Raw genomic sequence first — 22,404 nt, 5'->3', positions numbered from 1 at the left:
TCCTCAATTCTTTAAATGGAAGTTAAATTAAATAAACGCCTTGTGAACAGATATTTGACTGATCAGTCTCAACTCAGTGACAGATCAAGCTGAGATATTTTAATTTCCTCTAATAAACATTGTATAGATTTTTCTTCTTTTTCTCTTAGTACCCAACCTGATCTACCTCAGCCTGGGAAAATAGGAAGCTAAAATCACCAATAACATTCTCCCTTTCAATAGGGTTTCTTTTCATTTTATTCCTGAGCTCTCGATTCCATTCCATTGATTAATGTGTCTGTTTTATTCCAATACATCCATCATATATGTGGGTGTACACATGTCCATATGCATGTATCTTAAAAAATCTCAAGAGGGCCTCCCCGGTGGTGCAGAGGGTTGAGCGCCACGCTGTGGAGCTGTCTGCAGCCTCTGCAACGCAGATTCAATCCCCACCAGCCGGCGAGAATCCCACATGGCATAGCAGACCTCTCCTGCCATGCCCACTGCTCCCCTCAGCAGTGTATTTCGTCAGTCTGCCTGTTGTTTCCCACTCTGTCACTGGTGAATCCTCTCACCCTCCTGCACATCTAGCCTGTACCCCAGCTCTTGTATAAAAATAAATAAATCTTTAAAAAAATAAAAAAATCCCATGAACAAAACTCAATAAAAGATGTTCATCATCTCTTATTACTAAGGAAATGCAAATCAAAACAACAATGAGAAATCACCTTATACTTGTAAGAATGGTTATTATCCCAAAGTTAAGAAACAAGTTGGAAAATTGTGGAGAGAAAGATACCCTTGTATTCTGTTGACAAGAAACATAAACTGGTGCATCCATTATGGAAAGGACTATGGAGATTCCTGAAAAAAAATGAAAATAGAAATTCCACATCCAGTATTCCCTTTTCTGGGCATTTACCAAAATAAAATATTAATTTGAAGAGCTATGAACCCACATGGAAACAACATAAGTGCACCCAGACAAGTGGATAGAGATGGCACAGTATAGCCACACAATAGAATATTACTTAGCTATAAATAAAGAATACAAAATCCTGCCATTTGCAACATGCATAGGCCTAAATGGTATTACATTTAGTAAAAATAAGTCAGAGAAAGGTGAATACCAGATGATTTCAAGTATATGCACTATATAGAATGAACAAACAAAACAAAAAAAATGAACTAAATAAAGTGAAAACAAACTTTTAGATTATAGAACCATTAGTGGGAGAAGGGAAGGAGATGATTATTTTGGATAGTAGGAGACATAGCAGATTGAATCAGACTTTTAGTGCTGAAGTTAATGTAGTTTACACACATGTTGATTTTTATTGATGCACACCTGAAACTTATATAATTTTATAATGCAGCATTCCTTTCATAAAAATAAAATCACTAATTAAAAATTCCTTGTCCATTTAAATAGAAAACAGTTGAGTGTTCTAATGCATAGCATAGTCTGATTGTCATAATTTTTGCCTTCTTCAAATAGACATTCAGTTGCATTCAGGCATCTATTTTGTCTTCTGCTTGCAACTTGTATCAATGGGGGATGGTTTCTCCATTTCCTTCTCTCACATACCCCTCCATCACCTTCCCATAATTTCTGCTCACTGTCTTAGCAGTTCCACAAGCAACAGAGTAAAAGAAATCTTGAAGGACAGAGGGAGACACTATAGTTGGCCATTTGACTCCTCCTTTCTAACTTGCTTCAAATCTGTGCTTAATATAACCACAGAATGTACATTATGAAGCTTTTCAAGTAATTGAAGTAGGTGACAATCTAAACTTTTAAGAACTTAAAAATGGCAGATAATATTTTGAACAGTGTTCCTCTGTTTCAGGATTCATATTGAATTAGATCAGCTTTGCTATGAGAATACATCCTGCCTACTAGTGGCCTCCAGACATCCTTAATGCTGCTCCAAATAAAACGAGACCCCCAGCCTCAGGAAAAGGTACACTTTTTTATAGGACACAGCATGGAGTGTTTGCTCAGGATGTGTTTTCTTGATGTGTGTCAAATTAAATATTATTGAGTCCCTGTGTCAGAAACTGGGAAAACCAAAATGTCACAATGGACATAATATTCTAAGATTTTCTGAGAAATTGTAGCTAAAGATCATAAAATTATACTGGTCATTACTAGATAATTTCAAGGCTATTCTTTGAGAACATAAACAATGGGCTAAAAAGCCATAGAAAGTATTAATTTTATTAAACAAAAACAATTGTGTCACATTTCCTAAAAGTGATATTATCATCATATAACTAGTACTGATAATAGAAGGGTGGCTTTTAATATACTTTAAACAAAAGGGTGGCCAGCCTTATTTAACATAGTATGTATTCAATAGCAGACTGAATCACCCTTGTCTTTGTCATGCCACCTTATGTCTGCCTTTGAATGCTGCCAAAAGAACTAATACTGGTTACTCCCACTGTCCTGGAATTTCTCCAAAATGATTTACAGAGCCATACTTTCAAGAGTTGAATTTTTATGAAACAGATTATTATGCTATTTGCCAAACGACAAAATTTTATCTATAATTAAACTTGAAATTTTTAATAAATTGGATGTGTGATTATACTTAGTGTAAATATTAATCATAGATTCTCATTTAAATTTATGAATTTATAAAATTCATGATTATATGCTTAATTTAGTGGCTTTAATTTATAGCTTATTTACTTCCTAAATAATGCTTGAATGATTTGCAAAGATTAAAACATATGAGATATTTTCCTTCCTTGAAACTACAATAGAACTCCTTTCAGAAATTCTGTACTACCTTTTAAAAAAAATCAAGGCTATACAGTAATAAGGGCAAGGAGGTGGGGGGTAATAATTTGGAGAGTAAATCAAGATGGAGATAGGAGAGGAAAAACAGAATACTTCCTGTCCCAGCTGAAGTCATATTTTGTCAAATTCTGATTAGAACAAACTCACCTATTTATTTTACCCAAGATAAATTAAAATTGTGGGTTGTTATTTGGTGGGTGCACCCAGTTTTATACCTGAATGCCATATATTGCATCAAATACATTTTTTACATATAGATATGTAATTTTAGATAAATCTATTATACACTTTTATTTACTTTGTATTACATGATTAATTATGACTAGACAACTGGGTTTAAATTCTCCTACTGAAACAGTGACACTTAAAGTGTACTTTAAGAGCCTTAATTGGTTCTTATCCCTGGAGCCCTAGTGCCTGAGTTCAGATCCCCATCCGTGTAACTTTCAATGCATTCCTTAACACCAGAACCTTAGTATTTTCATGCACAAAGTTGGAAGTGGAAGTAATAAAAAGTGATCAAATGTAACAACTTTGGAACAAAATGTCTGGTTTTAATGCTGGTATTTCCACTTATATTCTGTGTGACCTAAGGCAAATTAATTTTTCTGCCTGAACATTTTCATACATGAAATGGCAATATGAGTACCTAGTTCAAACAACTTTTTGAATAAAGCACATTCTAAATTGTATACTCTGCCACACTGCCCTCTATGCAATCAATAATAAAATGATACAATAATCAAAACAATTTGGTATTGAGAGAAAAACAGGCACATAAATCAATGGAATATAATTAAGAGCCCAGAAATAAACTAACACACTGATTTATGGACAGTTACTCTATGACAAAGGAACCAAGATATACACTGGTGAAAGGAAAGTCAATTAAAGAAATAGTGATGGGAAAACTTAACAGCCACAAGCAAAGAAATGAAATTAAATCACTGTCTCATACTATATACAAAAATTAATCCAAAATGGATAAAAGATATAGTTGTAAGACCTGAAACCATAACATACATAGAAGACAGTACAGGCAGAACACCCCACAATGTAGCCTTCAGTGATGTCTTTATGGATTCATCATTAGAAATGGTTCAAGTGTTGTTATAAATTTAAAGATTATAAATAAATTAAAAGATTATAAATAATTCTGTGCTTTAAGTAATGAAATTATTCTACCCATTGCTAACTGATTTTGTATAGGATTAAAATCTCTTGACTCATGCTGGCCATTAAATCATTATTCTTGAAAAAAAATTTTAAACAAAATCAATGTTTCTCTATTCTTTTTGACCTGCTGCTTTCTCTTTGTGCATATAATTCCTGGCTTTATTTTCATTATGATCAATAACCCAATATAAATTTCAATTTTTAATGTCAAAACAATCAACAATTTGCACAACCATCTGAAAACTGACAAGTTGCTTTCTCAAGAGCCAGATGTTTAGAAAACCAGTGTCATAAAATAATTCTTACTTGTCACATTCCAGAACCTGTGTCAGTTGTCCCTCTGCTTTCAGCAACAATCCAAAGGGTCAAGAGTCAACCTAGAACCAAGAGAAGAGGTAGAGAATCAGTGGGTGATTAGGAAACCAACCTTCAGGATCTCTTCTTGGCTTCTCAATAATTACTCTAGCTGAAAAGCCCTATTGAGTTTAACACAGATTAAAGAAAATAGATAGATGGCCGTATTTGACTTGTCACTGCCCCTGGTACATTTATAAATGGTGAGAAACACTCTTGGAGGCTGGTATGAATATTTTAGAGGGCCTCCCCTGGTGGCGCAGGCGGTTGAGCACAGCACTGTGAAGCTGTCCATAGCCTCTGCAGTGCCCGTTTGATCCCAGCCGGCCAGCGAGGGTCCCACATGGTGCCGCAGACCTCTCCTGTCTCGCCCACTGCTCCCCTCAGCAGTGTATTTCATCAGTCTGCCTGTTCTGTTCCCCACTCTGTCTCTGGTGAAATCTCTCACCTTCCCGCACCTCTGGCCTATACCATGGTTCTTATATAAATAAATAAATCTTTTTTTTTAAAAATGAATATTTTAGAGATCCTCACCAATGCATTCTATCATCTATTCAAGTATATCAAGTTTTTGCTATATGCCAAGCCTTGCACCCAGTTCCATACAGATAGTACTGAAAGAAACATACAATTCAGTCTTAGGAATAAACAATAAATCAGACATGGAACTCTACTCACAAAGAATGTGCCCGAATTTCCTGTCTTCATGGAAGTGAAACTCTTGTTATTGACATGTTTTACTGATTTGATATGTTATTGCACAAGGCTATTTGGGTAAAGATAATCCTTAATATCATTTTACTTATGAAAACAGAAGAGAGACTCCAAGGTCTGGGGTCCATTATCAATACCCATAAAACAGTGCAGTGTGTTTGCCATTGTGTTCACCATGTGATTTACTACTTGAGAAGGTCTTCAATTATGTCTACTTGTCTGAGGTGATCACTAGGCAAACAGTGCTAGGCTTCCTTTGGCTCTTTAGAGAAGCTGTAGATTACTAGAATAATTGAGGTAAGTATCAAGAAAGCAAAATAAAACATGTAAATCATCATGCTGAAGAGGGTAAGTAGATGAACGTGACATGTGATAAGGAAGAAAAGGAATAAACAGTAAGACATGGAACTCTAAGCACAAAGAATGTGTCTGAATTTTCTGAGAAAAATACAAGAATGAATATCTCAACAATTAGCTTTATAGCAGTAGAACAGTAAGTAGATCTCTTAAAATAATGCACTTCATTCCAACAGTCTGTTCACAAAGCATTGGACAAAAGATGATTGTGGACTGCTCAAATTTTTAACATCAAAATTAATTATAATAAAACTAAAGAGAGGGGAAATAGTATAGTCATAAAATGTGGGAAAATTCAATATAGCACTTGAGTATGAAAAACTTTTCCTACATTTTACCTAAATATACAACAGAAAATTGTACTTCTTAATCACTTTTAGTCAATGATGTGAAAAAAAATCCTTGAAGATAGATAACTATGCAAGAATTCCCTGAAATTTGTTTTCTTAACAATTAATCTGAGTTTATTTCCTTATGTAGAAAATGACAAACTACTAAAAACTACACAAATTTATGTTGTAGTTAATGTATGAAAAAGAGATGGACAATGATTAAGGCAATCAATGTGACTAGAATATGAGACATCTCGTTAATCATGGTCCAGCCAGATTTCAACATTAACAAAATGCATCATCTTTAATTTCATAGCTACTGTCCAATCCAAATAGAATGAAACACTGCAATTAAGTAATTTAAAATAGTTGGATTAGGTCACTGCATTTTTTGGTCAAACCCTTTCCTTTAAAAGACAATAGATTTCTTCATAGGAAACTCCTGTTGGCAAGCCTACTTTTGAATACTACCTATTGATTTTTGGATCTTCCCTAAAGGAAAAGTGCCCAACTGCCCTAAAATAGACATTTCTTCTTAAGGTAGCACTATAAAATTATAAAATTAAGATTTTTCCACTTGACTTGATCTCTGAGGGAAAGCTCTCAACATTTCATTATGGCATGCTTGCTTTGGTTTTACAGATATATTTTATCTAAAGAAGTTCACCTTCATTCCTGATTTACTAAGTTTCTTTTTATATATGAATTTTAATTTAAATACACATATTTCTTATCATATGGTCATATGATTTCCCATTTTATATGTTATATGAATCACACTCATTGAGTTTTAAGTCTTAAATCACCTTTATATTGCTGATATGAACCAAATTTGCTTATGTGAGGTTTCACTTCTATAAATTACTAGATACTGATATTTTAATATTTTGTGTAGGATTTTTTTTAATCTGAAAAATTTACCTATAGTTTCCCTTGTATGCCTTTTGGTGTCAGATATTAGTATGAAGATAGTGCAGAACTCATGAAGAAAATTGGGATGGGATGCCTCATCTCTGTTTCCTGGGAGTGTTGGAGGTTTCTGTTATTGTTTTCCTACAATGTTCAGTAAAAATTGACTGGTGAGGTGTCACTATTTGGGGAACTGGGATGAATGATACTCAGGACTTCTAATATTTTTGCAGTTCCCGTATGTCTATAATTATGTCAAAAGAAAAGACACATTCATTGGTAACAGGTTCTGGTTACACATACAAAGAGATAGAAAGTCACCACTCCAACCTAACAAGTACAAAAGCTGGACAAACTGAAGAAACTATTTTTCTTTCTGGGTTTTTAAGTTAGGTAAGGGCACAGGGCAAACGTCCCTCTGAGCCCCACGACTGGAGAAACAGGTGAATACAGTGAACAGCCGTGTACCAGAGCATAGACTAAAACAGAAACCACCTCAGGATACAGAGACAAAAATAAAAAACCTGAACTATAATTAACAAATTGCTGGAGGCTCTATGTGGATCAATATGGGAGTTACAAACTCTAGGCAGACCTGGTCATAGAAGGGTCCCCACAATATTGTATAATATGTGTCTAGGAGCTTAAGTTCCCACAGAAAATATCACAATAAAAAAAAAATTCACTCCTGCTTACAGAAGTCGGAGGAAGACATGAACTGTTCTGAAATACAGCAGAACACTGCTCTTCTTTACAAAAACTGACCTAAAGGGAAACTAGCTGATCCGACCCTAACATAGTGGGGGTACTACCAGAACCTTGCTGTAATGGGGGAAGGAAAATACCCAAATCTAGATGACTCTTGCCAACCAAACCCATCTAAGGGGAGACCAAAAAAAAAAAAAAAACGAAAAAAAAAAGAAACACCTGTGAAATACACTCTTGGAGGCATAGGCTCACTAAAAGCCTGATATCTAATCATAGGACTACAAAGAACTTTCCCTCTTCCTCACACACTTTTCTAGAGGTCTATTTTAGCAGTTCCCTTTAGCAAATTTCATCATGTCCAGCTATCAAGAAAAAATTATAAGACATACCATGGGGGCCCAGGGGAAAATTGGAAGCAAGCATCAGAAACAGACATGGTAGGGAATATTGGAATTATCAGACCAGGAATTTAAAATAATTATGATTAATATGCTAAGTACTCTAATTGATAAAGTAGACAACATACCAAAAAAAGGCATAATGTAAGTAGAGAAATGGAAATGCTAAGAAAGAACCAACAAGATATGCTAGAGATAAAACACTCTAACTTGAAGAATATATTTGATAGGGTCACTAGCAGATGAGACACAACTGAGAAAAAAAATCTCCAAGCTAAAAACCAAAAAGCATGGAGAACAGAGATGGATATTGCCAAGGGCTATGGAACAGCTAAAAAGTTTAAGATAAATGTAGTGGGAAATATCAGAAATAGAAGAGAGAAACAGTGACTGAGAAATTTTCCCAAATTAATGTGGGACATAAACCATAGACTCAGGAAACTCAAAGGTCACTGAATAAGGTAAATGCAAAAAAAAAGAAAAAAGAAAAAGAAAAAGCTAAAGGAAAAAAAAACCTGAAAGAACTGGGGGAAGAATATAACTGCCTTACTTACATAGGGACAAATATAAGAATTATATTTGACTTCTCAGAAACCATACAAGGAAGAAGATACTGGAATAAGTTATTTAAATTATTGGGGGGAAAATCCCACAAGCCTAGAAATCTACACCCTGCAAAATTATCTACACAAAGTGAGGAAAGGCATCAAAGAAAGAACAGGTTAAAAAAAATTGTTAATATTTATCTAACTTGTATGTTTTTACAAAATACCAACAATGTATTCAATTACATATGTATGTTTGTTTACATACAATATATGTTCATATATATTTACATATAAGTCAAATAAATGGAAGAAATGATACAAAGCATGAGAGGAAGGAAACAGAGGGAGTAGTCTTCATCCAAGTCATCACTGGATTTATAATAAATGAAGAAATCTGCGACTCCAAACTGAGTTGCTACCTTGGTTAGATTTTTTTTTTTTTTGCCTCAGAAGAGTTACTGCCTACAGTAAAGAACTTTAGATTTGACTGACACCAACATTCCTATCATCCTATCTTGGGACCTTACAATATAGTTTTTAAATTTTTTTAAGGATTTATTTATTTATGCATAGAAGAACTGGGGTACAGGCCAGACGTGTGGGGGTGAGAGGATTCACCAGAGACAGAGTGGGGAACAGAACAGGCAGATTGACTGAAATACACTGCTGAGGGGATCAGCGGGTGAGACAGGAGAGGTCTGCTGTGCCATGTGGGTAGCTCCCTGGCCAGGAATCAAACTCATGCTGCAGTAGCTGTGGACAGCTTCATAGGTAGCATCTTAACCCTCTGCAACACCAGGAATGCCCTATAGTTTTTAAATTTTATCTTATTAAACTCTGAATGTCTCTCATGGTTTTATCTGGCAATTTCCATGGTCATATTAATAAGTGTCCATCATCAGTAACCTGATGATTACTGGAGTTAACAAAAAGTTGGAGCTAGAATGAACACGTAACTTCACTACAGCTCTACCCATTTGAATTTGTTTGAATACAGATATTTATTAGTATATGATATCTCGTTATCTTTCTTATCCCCATCAAAATACAAGATAAGAGACAAATTCTCAAATTTCCTGCTTTGCTTAACTATATAACCTGATACAAACTCAAACATGGTTCCCTAATTGCCATTATAACCATGAAGTTCTTCCATAGTCTCTTTTTAGGGTTCTCATATGAAACCCTAGAGTTTCATCAAGTATTCAAATATGATCTCAGAACATGGAGATAGAGGCTTATCTACATGTTTTTTTTTAATTGCAAAATAGTATATTGTTGGAATGATCTTAAAAGGAAATGAGTAATACATGTTTATGCAAACAGATTATCTTCCACTGTGGTAAAGAAAAACAATATAAAAGCTACCCCCCAACAAAATTTTAAGTTCTTGTTACAGAACTGTTAACTTTAAACACACTGTATAGCTGAACTCTAGACTTTTCATCTTTGCATGACTATACCCGCTAGACAACTCCTTTCCCCTCTGCTATCAGCCCCAGGAAGCCATCATTCTACTTCCTTCAATGAGTCTGACTGCTTTAAATACCTCACATATGTGGACTTCTGCAGTATTTTTTTCTGTGACTGATTTACTTCACTTAGCACAATGTCTTCAAGGCTCATCCATGTCATAGCATATGATAGGCTCTCCCTTCTGAAAGCTGAATGCTTTCCCATTGTCTGTGTAGAGCACATTTTCTTTATCCATCACTCATCATGAACATTTGTTTCGATCTCTTTAGCATTATTTCTAAACATGCTCATAAAGACATAAAATGAATCATATAATGAATAGTGAAAACAATGGTAACATAGTGATAATAGTTGACACTTAAGCATTAAACTATGTTGTAGGAGAAAGAGAATCGTGTTTTCAGTGATTTTTTTTTAAATCTGTTAACTCCTAGAAAAAAAGTGTCATCCTTTCATAGAACAGAAGTGGTAACTACATTTTGTGGAAGAGTAGGTTCCTTGTTTCTTCTTTTTAAAAGAATGTATTTTAAGAAGCACAATGTGGATTTGGGAGATCAAGATCCTATGGTCTCAACCTCTCACAAAAGTGAGCATGCTTTTTGTGGGCAGAACTTGTGGTTCATCTCTACAACTGCTTCTGAGAAGGGAGGTGATGAGTATTTGAGGAGCTGAAAACGTTAGTCTTTCGGGACCCAAACTAAATACTAACTTCCAAACAATGAGCCTCTGTTTGAAAGCAGGTCTCTGCCTCCCAGAGTAACACCTTAGTCAGACTGTTTTCTGTGGCTCTTCCTGAGCTATTGGGTATGAGGCAAGGAAGTCATATCCATGTACTAGTTTTCAGCATTGGATACTAAGCTAGGGTGCCTGAAACAGAGGTATGCAAAACCTGCTCTCTCTTAATCTCAATCTCTCTCTCACAATCTCTCTCAACCTCTCTCTCTTGACCTTTCTAATCAGCACACAAGGCAATTTGGGCTCTGATATTCCCCATTCCCCAACTACGATTATTTCCATTGTCAAGTTTTCCATTCCTTTCTCTTGAGAGAAATTACCCAAAATGTGAAATAGGCCCAAGAATAATTGCATTTCATATTCATTGCTTAACAGCTCATCCAGGGATCATTTCATTTTCTAGGCCAAAAGTTAGTAAACTCTTTAAATGACCAGACAGAACCTAATTTAGGTTTGGGGGACCACATGAGACTGTGTCACAATTACTCAGCTATGGTGGTATAGCACAAGAATAGGCATAGACAATACATAAACAGATGGGTATTGCTTTGTTCCAAAGAAAATATATTTAAAAAAAAAAAACAATTTAGAAAAACAGGTGGTCAGTAGATTTTGGCTGTATGTAATTTGCCAACCTTTGCCCTAGTAAAGGAAAATGAACACTGTCTGGTTTGTTCTTTGCATTTGATAAAGACCCAAATCACAAGCTTATTTGGTAGCTATTGATCCTATGGAGTTGTAAATTACTTTTTTCTGGTAGAATAGACAACCCGAAAGGTTAGGACATTATTGCTCAGTAGGACTTTAAATGGTTTTGACTCTAACTTCAAAAGTAAAATCTGCCTTTCCTCATGGATTATATATACCCTTGATCCTCAAAGGCTCTTTGAACCAGCTTTGCATCCTCCTAGTTCCTTGATTAATGAGTTATGTAAGTAAACTAGCACTACTTTTAAATTATTTAAGAATCAAATTTTCAGCTTTCTGCAAATTTAAACACTGATCATCTATATTTGTGGCAAACATACCAGCATTCTCTACTCACACCAAGAACAAACACATAGGGAATAAAAAGCTAGTGAACTGTGAAATCCTTCTCACTTTACACACAAGTTCACAAGTTTCCTCTGAGATTAGACAGATACTACTGGGGCCTCCCTGGTGGCGCAAGGGATTAAGATGCAACCTATGAAGCTATCTACAGCACAAGTAGATAGCTTCTACTGCAGCACAAGTACAATTCCTGGCCAGAGAACTACCCACATGGCGCAGCAGAACTCTCCTGTCTCACCCGCTGCTCCCCTTAGCAGTGTATTTCAGTCAATCTATCTGTTTTGCTCCCCACTGTCTCTGGTGAATCCTCTCATCCCCCACACCTCTGGCCTGTACCCCAGTTCTTGTATGAATGAATAAATCTTAAAAAAAAAGATAGACATTACCTAGCTTCCTGATGCCCATCTCCAGCACTTCCTAGGTCTTCAGAGTCAAGGGACAGATAAACATCATTTTGATATCTGTACAATGAGGCAATTCACCAAGACAAAGCTCTGAGGCACTTTCCAGATCCATGGTGCCATCCTACCTACCTGCCTGTACAAGGATGACTGCTCATCTTCCTCCCCTCTCATCCCCCCATTCACACAAGAAGGAATAATGGGTTAAACTAAGGAAAGGGATATATGACGTTTGTCTGAAGTCTTTCCAAGCTTGAAACATAAAATGTTATTTTAGTGATTATTTGAAAGACTAGGAAACTTTTATATGAAAAAGTCCCCGATTAATTCAGATTTGTACGCATGCTCAGAGTTGGATCAGAATGATTACAGTGAATATTTGAAAGGTACAGTAGTATACTCATATCATATTTTAACTCTCTATCTTGAGCAGGTCACTTTATCTGATGCCTGTCAATTTTTCAAGCATCATTTCTATACAGATAACTTCCTGACTTTTATTCCAGGCCACACCATTCTTCCAAGCACTAGCCACCTATTTGTGAAGGCCTTGGAACATCTCCATCCTCCTCTCAGCTTGTTCCTTGTACCAATAGGTTCCCTTCTTTGCTCAAAACTTTGACATTTCCCTCTCTTACCCCCATCAACAACACCCAATCAGGAGCTGGAACCTTTCTTTGCTAGTCTGCTGTCACTGACAGCTCCCTAGCACAAACCTCACTAGTTTCCTCTTTCACCTACTCAATCACATCATCCACTAATTTCTCCTCAGAGATCTACCACCTTTATCGATACTTCACACAGCCACAGACTAGTCTTAAACACAGATTTTCTGATCAAAAAGTGCCAGCTATTTCCTATTACAAGATAAATAAAATCCAAACTAAGACCACATCTAACTTACACGCCAACATTTTCATCATTGACTCATCTGAACTGCCTCTAAGCTCCTGTTCACTTTTTATTTCTCCCTGAAATACATTTTACCACAGCTTTCCCTTGGATTACTGTGTTCCCACACGTCCCAACCCTCCCTCAAGAACCATCCCTATTTTTCCCAAAGAAAACAATATTCCTTCTTTGACACCCATCATCTTTCACTGATTCTCTCCTATATTTATAGTCTCAAACTTCTTAGGTGTCAGTAGGCAGAAAAGTGTGTGATGACAGTCTGACAGCTTTCAATTTATCCCCTAGAATTTGACATTTGCCAACTCTATGACTTTGGCCAAATGACTAAATGGTTCTCTGGATATCAATATGGACATTATCTGTAAAAACCAAGGATAACATCCACTTCTCCAGGTTTTTGTAGAAATAAATGAGTGAAATTGGTCCATAATAAGTATCATTTACATGGTTCTAACACATTACATTTGTATATATGAGTTTGCTTTCTAGCTAAAATCATTTAATGAGGACCTAGAGAAGGATTGCTTTTTTGGCTGCCCAGCATCCTTTCCACCTTCTTTTGGTAACAGCGTTCTGGGGGATTATTTCCCCTCATTAGGGCCAGTCCTGAAGAGGCTATAAATCAAGGTGTCTGGCCTTCCCTGCCAAGCCTGTGGGCATATTACTTAAGCTGGACAAATTGGACTTTCTGTCTTGGGGCTTTGTAGCTTGAGCTGAGTAATGAAAGTTTGAAAAAAATAATTGGAGTGCTTTCATTTCAACATTAAATCTCCAAGAAAACTGTTGTGACGTTGCTCTTACTGAGATCACTGAAATGCCTGATTTTGTTCCTTCTGATTCTGATTTTTCTTCCATTTCTTTAGTCTTTCCTTTTTATCCTGCATCTCCCTCTAATAAATTTAATTTCTTCTTAAATTAGTAGAAATGAATTATACAGGCTTACATCATCTTTTTATTTCTGACGGCCAAAATACAACACCTACCATTTAAAATCTTTGGTAAAATTTTGTGACATGAAAGAATTCTCCAACTTGCGTTGGCCTTGTCTACATATACTAAAGCTTATGTTGACTCTCTCAAGTCCATCATAAATCAGAAGTCTGAAATGTTTCATTTAGCTTCTATTAAAAAAAATCCAAAGATGTATGCCAATATCATTCCAAAATTTCAGACAAGTCCATTTATGTAAAAAATTAAGAAAATTGGGCCTCCCCAGTGGCGCAACAGTTGAGCACTGGGTTGCAAAGCTGCCTGCAGCCTCTGCAGCACCGGCTCGTTTCCCGGCCGCCAGGCGAGGGTCCCACATGGTGTGCAGACCTCTCCTGTCGCCCGCTGCTCCCCTCGCAGTGTACATCATCAGTCTGCCTGTTCTGTTCCCCGCTCTGGTGAATCCCCTCACCCTCCCATGCTTCTGACTGTACCCAGTGCTTGTATAAATAAATTTTTAAAAATAAAAATTCAAGAAAATTAAGAAAAGCAAAAGGTGGGGCTTGTCTCACATATAGAGTTATAAAACAAATAATCTAAAAGTTCATTATCTTCATCAGAATAATTTAAAATACTTCATTTCTGGTCCAGTATTTTCTACCATGGTTATTCCATAGACTCACCTGGGAAGTTTTGTTTTGACTTTAAAAAAAAAAAAAAAAAAAGAAACAAAAAACAGGTGACTGACTCTCACTAAAGATTTATTTGTTCTGAGTTTCTGGGTGTGAAACCTGAGAAAAAAAAATTTAATGTTCCCAGTTGATTTTGATGTACAATAAGGATTGAAGTGTTTGAGAATCGATTAAAGTGGAATACTGATCTTCAAATGGTATTTGTCAAGAGTATGAAACTAAATTTGAGAACAAGTATGTGACCATGAAAAAAATTCTGTAAACTCTTGAAAAATCTTGCAGTAATACAATTATTTTTCCACTAAAATAAAATAGTGCCAAGTATAAAGTCCCCTCCAAGTAACAAATCTCTAAAACCAAAGTGAAATTTGGGCCTCCCCTGGTGGCACAGCAGTTGAGCGCTGGGCTGCGAAGCTTCCCGCATCCTCTGCAGCGCCGGTTCAATACCCGGCTGCTCCCCGGCCACCGGAGGAGGGTCCCACATGTTGCACAGACCTCTCCTGCCGCACCCACTGCTCCCCTCAGCAGTGTACTTCCGTCCTTCTTCCTGTTCTGCTCTCTGCTCTGGTGAATTCTTTCACCCTCCTGCGCTTCTGACTATACCCAGTGCTTGTATAAATAAATAAATAAATAAATCTTAAAAAGTGAAATTTTAAAACCACTACTTCAAATAGCATTCATCCCGGGAGGCAGATGGCCTGTTGTAGTTCATTTCCTGTTTCTGCTTGGTGGAGTTCATGGGATATTTTGAGAATCAATGGGTAATTAGGAATTGGGTGTCAATTTAGGTATTTGATTTGGATATTAAATCTTTGAAACCCGTCAATTCCAAATACAGAGCAAGCTCTCTTAGAAACTGGCAATAAGGAAACTAGTAACATTTAGGGCCTCCCCAGTGGCACAGCGGTTGAGCGCTGGGTTGCCAAGCTGCCCGCAGCCTCTGCAGTGCCGGTTCGATCCCCGGCTGCTCCTCAGCCACCAGAGGAGGGTCCCACATGGCACGCAGACCTCTCCTGCCGCCCGCTGTTCCTCTCAGCAGTGTGCTTGGGTCCTTCTGCCTGTTCTGCTCCCCGCTCTGGCTCTGGTGAATTCTCTCACCCTCCCGCGCTTCTGACTGTACCCAGTGCTTGTATAAATAAATAAATCTTTAAAAAATGCCACTCTTAAAGAAAAAAGAAAATGAAAACTAGTAACATTTATAAATGCAGACACGGATTCTCTGGGCTACAGGTGGAGCATTTATAGCTGTCAGACAAAGGCACCTGCTATGCCCTAGCATACCCTCTGATGGGTGTGGAAAGGAGAATAGGGTCTGCAGTGGTATAGAGCTGGGGAGTAGTAATAAACATGACCAAATCTTCGCTGGGACATCTTTCAGAAAGGGCACACATATGTAGTGGTCCCTGATAGTAAGAAATCAAGGCTAGTAGATCTGGACAACTCTTGTTAAATATAAGACTGTTAAAGGGTAACCACAAAGGGAAATGAGATGGCCAAGGTGAGTCCTCAGAATAAGACCGAAGGGCAGGCACACATAGAAAGGTTAATAAAAGGTTTACAAGGGAAATGAAAATAGGAGGAACAGAGAGATGGAGAGATTAATTGGTCAATACATCCTACTGGTAACACTGTCTGAGCTGGGACCCCGGGTGCACACCAAAGGCAGGCAAAAACCAAGTCACCCCTCCAAGTAAATAGTTTTTTGTTTTATACAAAGCATAGCTGCTAAACCAACCATAACTCCAACCTTACTTCCCAGCAACCCCCCTTCAAGAAATCAAGAGCCATGGCAGATTCATGGCATGAGAGTTGCAATCCTCAGTGCCTGGGACCTTTGGCAAGGAGGTGGGGGTGGAACCCATTAAACATCAGTGGGTGGAGTTCGCTCAGGGCAGACCAAAAAAAAAACACCAATGGAAAAGTGAAACACCTGCCATAATTCATTAACACCTAATAAGACATTACTTCAGCAGACCTGTAATTAGCTGTATCTTCTGGTCAGTCCAACAGATGTTTATAGAAGACTCCTGTATATGAGGAGTTTTGCTAGACTAAGACTTCAATCTCAAACCAAGAGGTGAAAAAGGACCATCTGAGAATCTTACTGAAAGACAAATCTGACTCTCAACTCCAAACATTCCGATTTACTAGGATTGTGGAGTGACCACAAATCTGCATTTTAACACACACCCCACAGGTACTTATGATGCAGGTGAGGAACTATGAATATTAATATATATCTCCACTGAATGTAATGAATTTGAGAGGAGTATTTAACAAAGACCTGAACAAGGTAGGAATCCAGCAGGGGTTTGGGGCTGCTATAAGGACGATTCAAAGAACAGGAAGTGAAGAGAAAGTCCTGAGTGCAAGATACTCCAGGAAGGACCAAAAGGAAGAAGAAACTTGCAGTGCTGAGAACAAATATCAAAGTTTCAAAATTTTGCTGAAGACCCACTGTAGTGGCAGGAATGGACACAGTGCAGGTTCTCTATGACCTGAGCAGATAAGGTAAGGAGGAGAGAGTCCTGGAGCCCTCAGTGGCTTTTCAGGCTTTTATTGGGATTTACCAGGCACACGGCAGGCAAGGGTGCTGGGAGGCTGGCAGGTCTTCATTCTGTCTGGGCTCTGGGAGGCTGGCAGGTCTTCACCAGCAAGTCTTCACTCTATCTGGGCTCTCCAGTGTTCTCTGCTGCTCTCATGTTTCGGCTTTTCTGCTGGTGTCCCCGTGACGCCGCCCTTATAAGCCCAGGTGAATCCCATCTACATATGCCCACACCCTACTCCAGGTGCCTACCATCAGGCATGCATTCAGGACCGCAAGGATCCATCATCAATCCTAATGGCGGGAGGGCAGAAAAGCCTGATACTTTACTTACCCTACACCCACCCTGGGAGGATAGCAGTTTGTGGACCTGAAGAAAAGTACAACTACCTCCCAGACATTGCACAAGGTGGTGTGGACACCTCCCCAACTGCATCCTGTGGTTAAGAGTATGGACTCCATAGGGGTAATCACCTCTCACCCTGGCTATACCTAAGATCACCGGGAGTTTTGAAAAAAGGCTGATACCAAGGCCCAGCCGGAGCTTCTGATATCATCCATTAGGGATATAGACTGAACCCTTTTGTTGTTTCTTCAGTGTTCCTAGTGAGGTTTGAGAATTCTCCACAATTAAAATCTGAAGTGTATCAGAATCACCTGGAGTAGCTAGTAGGGCAACCAGAAGCCCAGGCTCCATGCACTAGGCCAGGGCCTATCCTTTTGTGCTTACCAAGTTCCCCTAAGTATCCCAATACCAAGCTAGTCTAAGAACTCGCTGACCTAGAGTGAGAACACATGAGTTTGAATCAGTATTTCACTACCCCTCAAAAGTGTGGCTTGGGCAAGCTTTGCGTGCCATCTGTATTCATTTTGCACATCTATAAAACAAAAGCAGACGAACACATTGATGAGGATTGAATGTGGATAGCCATGGAGACTTCTTCTTCCTTTTGGCTGCTTAAAAGAGTTAGCTTGGCAGCTCTGAGTTATCCCAACAGAGATGAATGGCTGATACCTGTCACCACCCTATCCTACCCACTTTTTTTTTTTTTTTAGATTATTTGTTTATTCATTCATTCATTCATTCATTCATACAAGCACTGGATACAGTCAGAAGCGTGGGAGGGTGAGAGAATTCACCAGAGCCAGAGCGGGGAGCAGAGCAGGCAGAAGGACCAAAGTACACTGCTGAGGGGAGCAGCGGGCGGCAGGAGAGGTCTGCGCGCCATGCGGGACCCTCCTCTGGTGGCCGGGGAGGAGCCGGCGATCGAACCGGCGCTGCAGAGGCTGTGGGCAGCTTCACAACCCAGCGCTCAACCACTGCGCCACCAGGGATGCCCCCTACCCACTTTTAACAAGGTCACATTCCTAAAGAGGTTTCTACTGTTTCAGGATTTCATAGATACTTCCCACATTCTCTCTGAACCCTCACTCTTCTCACAATTACATAGAAAATTTATTAAACTTCACTGTGCACTGAACCACTTAGAAGACTTGATAAAACAGATTTGTGGACCCTATCGACCTCTAGAACTTCCAAGTCTATAGGTCTAACTTTGGCCCAGTAATCTGCATTTGTAACAAGCTCTCAAATGATACTGATGTATTTTGAGACCACTGTCAAAGAACACTTGGGTACAAGGTTGCTCTCTACAGAACCATTGGTCAAACCTAAACTCCGGGTTTCAATAGGCAGAGATTTACATATATTTTACTTCTGTGACTATATCTCTTACCCTCCAACAATCTCTTTTATAGCTGCAAAGCACAGCCATGCACTGCACTGCTCATGGTATCCATGGCTACAATGGGAAGTGTATATGCTCTCATGTGTAAAATTGTTTAGACGTGTACATAACAAATTGGGCACTTAAATAGAAACCTACATTCTTTCCTTTAAAGATTTATTTTTATTTATGCATACAAAAGCTGGGATGCAGGCCAGAGGGGCAGGGGTAAGAGGATTCACCAGAGAGAGAGTGGGGAGCAAAAAAGGAGGATCTACTGAAATATACTGCTGAGGGGAGCAGTGGGAGAGACAGAGAGGTCTGCTGAGCCATGTGGGTTAGCTCCCTGGCTGGGGATAGAACTCATGCTTCAGTGGCTGGTGATAGCTTGATAGCACTGACTTTAACCCCTGTGCCAACAAGGAAGTCCAGAAGCCTACATTATTTTTCATTCATCATGCACCATGTGTTAGACATTTGATCAGATATGAAAATTACTGTGACTGAGACATTCCTCATATTCTAGGAATTGACAATCAGGAAAAAAAAAAAAAAGCACATCCACCAGTAAGTATAATGCTATAATCAACACACACTAGAAGTAGTCTCTAATATGGGCAGGATCCCCTTACATTAGTTATCTTTAGGAAAGAGCAAAGGCCATCATCATCTTCTTTGCTACCACTCAACTCCCAGAGGAGACACAGGAAGTCACCCAGACCCTCCATCCTACTTCTCCCTCGAGCCCCACATCCCTGACTTCCAGAATTCACCACAGAGTTGTGCTGTACATGTGTTGTAATCGACTGGATTAAATTCATCAAAGATAAACATAGTGCAGGAAACAGCAGTTAAGAAATAACTATTTGATGTGGTTTCATCCTAAATTACTTCTTTCCCACACTCAAGATGCTTGAAGTTTTTATCATTCTTATTATTATCTGGTATTTACATAGACCCTTTCTTCAAAGAGCCACCACCACTTCTTTAAGGGTTACCTTTATCTACATGACATTCCTGAGAGATTAAGAAGAGTCACTGCTGCCTTCATTTCACAGAGGGGATGTGGTGAGACAGTAAATGGTTTGTCCCAGCACAGGGTCTGAAAACCTGGACTTCTGAGAGAGCCCAAGGCACTACTTCCTGCTGTGTCATAAGAGTTAAAAGCTACATAGCGTCAGGGCCATGCAGCGCCAGGATCATGTGCCTCAGTCACCTCAAAGGGCAAAAACATAACACATGAAGCCAACAGAGAGGTGCTATTTTTCATAAATCATTCTTCAGCCTGTAAGGGGAAAACTTCCAACTCTTCAGGGATCATCACCAACAGGCTACTTTTAATGAAGATACAAATTTCCATTTTCACTCATGGGATCTAGCAGCTGCTACTACCTGACTCCTATTCCTGCCAAAAAGTGTTTATCTTTATCCAATCACCTTCAATAATGTTTAACAAATGGTCTGGGCTGGACCACCCAGCTGCTGGAAGAAACAAGCAAGCATTCCCAGGGTCCATGTTTTTCTACACTGACAACAGAAAAGAATGAGAGCTGTATGTTAAAACATCAGGGCTTTCCTCATTTAAAATAAATTGCACCCAGTGTCTTAGCAACATTAACCTTAGTGGGTCTGGAGAAGATGTTCCCTCTCAGAAACTTTTAACTAGCAGTGAAACTATTCACCAAATATACTACCCAATCAGAATTAAGTAAGGTCTGGGTCACTCACACTCCTGCTGGAAATCATGTGAGAGAAATCCAGGCCTCCTTCTCAACTCCAAGTTCTATCTTAAAAGAAGCCCAAAATTCAGCATTTCAGCCCTGCCACCTGGAATATCTTCTTCCAGATGTGTTCATTTCTAGGAAGTCCTACAAATGTTTACAATCAGGGTCACTTTGAGATAAAATTTTCTAGATGCTGTCAAAAAATATGTCTGACTTGATTTGACCATATCAAATTCTGTACTAAGTCAGAACATCTTCACGGTGAGAGACTCAAAACCCAAAGTTCAGAATCACTGAAAATTTCGGAGAAGGACTATAATGAAAACCCAAAGTAGAAGTGCAGTTCTACAAGAATTTGGTTGTATTAAGCTAAGATTGTGGGGAAAAAAAAAAAATCTGGCTCATTTCCAAGAAAAGTAGTTTTTAGATGTCTAGATTTCTATACTATCTCCATTAAACAACCCTAGAAAAATGAATTATGCCTCAGAAACCTGGTATAACAATAGACAGTCAAAATCTGCTGATATAAGTAATCACTGCTATTTTCATGTTTCTATAAGCTATAAAGCATTCACTAAATTCCTAAGACGATCTTTGACGAGAGAAAAACTTCTTATACAATAAATTCTAACATTCTAATAGAACTGGCTGAAGACAACTGTCTGCTTAGATTTTTATTCTAATGTTAACCAATACCCAGCCTAGAAGGAATTATCAAGGTGTTTGCCACTCTGTCATCTGGACCAAGGGACAGGCTAGTTCTCTAATATTCACATGCTGGGGAGTACTTTGGGGAAAAAAAAAAAAAAAAAAACAAAAAAAACCCCAGGGCAATGGCTTGCTATTTTCAGGTCAGTCCATATCACTCTGCCTTAGCAGCGTCTTAGCTGAATTACCCCTAATCAGTTGCAGTGGGAGCGAGAGCGGAGAACAAGTTTCACCTTCAGAGTCTAAGGAATTTAGGACTGAAACAGGCCTATAGTGGTGTTATAGTAAGTCACAAAGACAGTGCCCAGGTAGAGAACAGGTCACACAGTCTGTGGAGTCTTCACGCATACACACAACTTCAAGACCCCTCAGGCTCAGGGAATAACAACAATGGGGTTTATTTAACAAATGGGAGAAACAAAGAGTTCTCAAGGCCACAATGGCCAGCTCTCACCTCAGAGAGTGTTCAGAAATCCCAAACAAAAAGCCGCTCGTCCAAAATGGCGCCATCATGCCAACAAAGGCCTGGAGCTCATGGCATGCATGCAAGCAGTAGGCCAAGATTCAACTCACCGCAGCCAGAGTTGCTCACAGGTGGGGCCGCTGAGGTGATGCCACAGCAGCCACAACAACAGTCTGAAGGTTGTGATGGACAGCACCAAGATGCTGGACCAGACAGCAAACAAAGGCAGCAGCACCAGGAGTTGGTGCTGGAAGATCAACAGCTCTCAAAAGTGAGATGATCACCCATCAACAGTGCGGGGGCAGCTCTAGCCACCAGTGCTGGTGACCACCAGTCACTAGTAGGCGGTGTCAAACACCAGTGCTAACAGCTTTTTGTAAGTTGTTGGCCCATAGCACAGCTCTCTAAGACGCCAGGCCCAGAGCCTTTGGTGCTCCTTTCAGGTGATGTCAGAGGCAGGGCTGGAGGGCAGCCATTCCTGGCCTCTGCAGAGTTCTTTGACTACTTTCTTTCTTCAAAGGTCAGGCACAGAGTGTTTTGAGTTCCAAGCTGATGCCTGCTCTGCCTTTTATATCCTCCTTCCAGGCTCCCCCCACCTACAAGTCTGATTGGACCATTTTCAATCAATTCATAGCTTGCACCTGATCAGGCCATTCTATGAGGCAAGCAACAAATCCAAAGGCCTCTCTACTGCCTGCAGCTGGAGGGAGCCAAAATATTGGAGTTGTTCCAGTGGGGCCCCACACTCCTGCCT

The 22,404-nt window shown here is 38.9% G+C and overlaps 1 long non-coding RNA gene across 1 annotated transcript in view; it reads right to left on the bottom strand.

The window, feature by feature from the left end:
* LOC129145988 (uncharacterized) overlaps positions 1–22,169 on the bottom strand; it is a 60,430-nt gene extending 38,261 nt beyond the window's left edge. Inside the window, exons 1-2 of the long non-coding RNA XR_008552265.1 lie at positions 21,761–22,169; positions 4,274–4,344 (exon numbers count right to left, since the gene is read on the bottom strand). This is a non-coding gene — a long non-coding RNA (uncharacterized LOC129145988). The remainder of the gene's footprint in view (positions 1–4,273; positions 4,345–21,760) is intronic.
* Between the last annotated feature and the right edge of the window lie 235 nt (positions 22,170–22,404).

The sequence above is a fragment of the Talpa occidentalis genome, unplaced genomic scaffold (assembly GCF_014898055.3).
Source record: "Talpa occidentalis isolate TD23 unplaced genomic scaffold, MPIMG_talOcc4v2.1 talOcc4.10, whole genome shotgun sequence".
NCBI lineage: Eukaryota > Metazoa > Chordata > Mammalia > Eulipotyphla > Talpidae > Talpa > Talpa occidentalis.
This window is presented reverse-complemented; position numbering and strand designations above follow the sequence as displayed.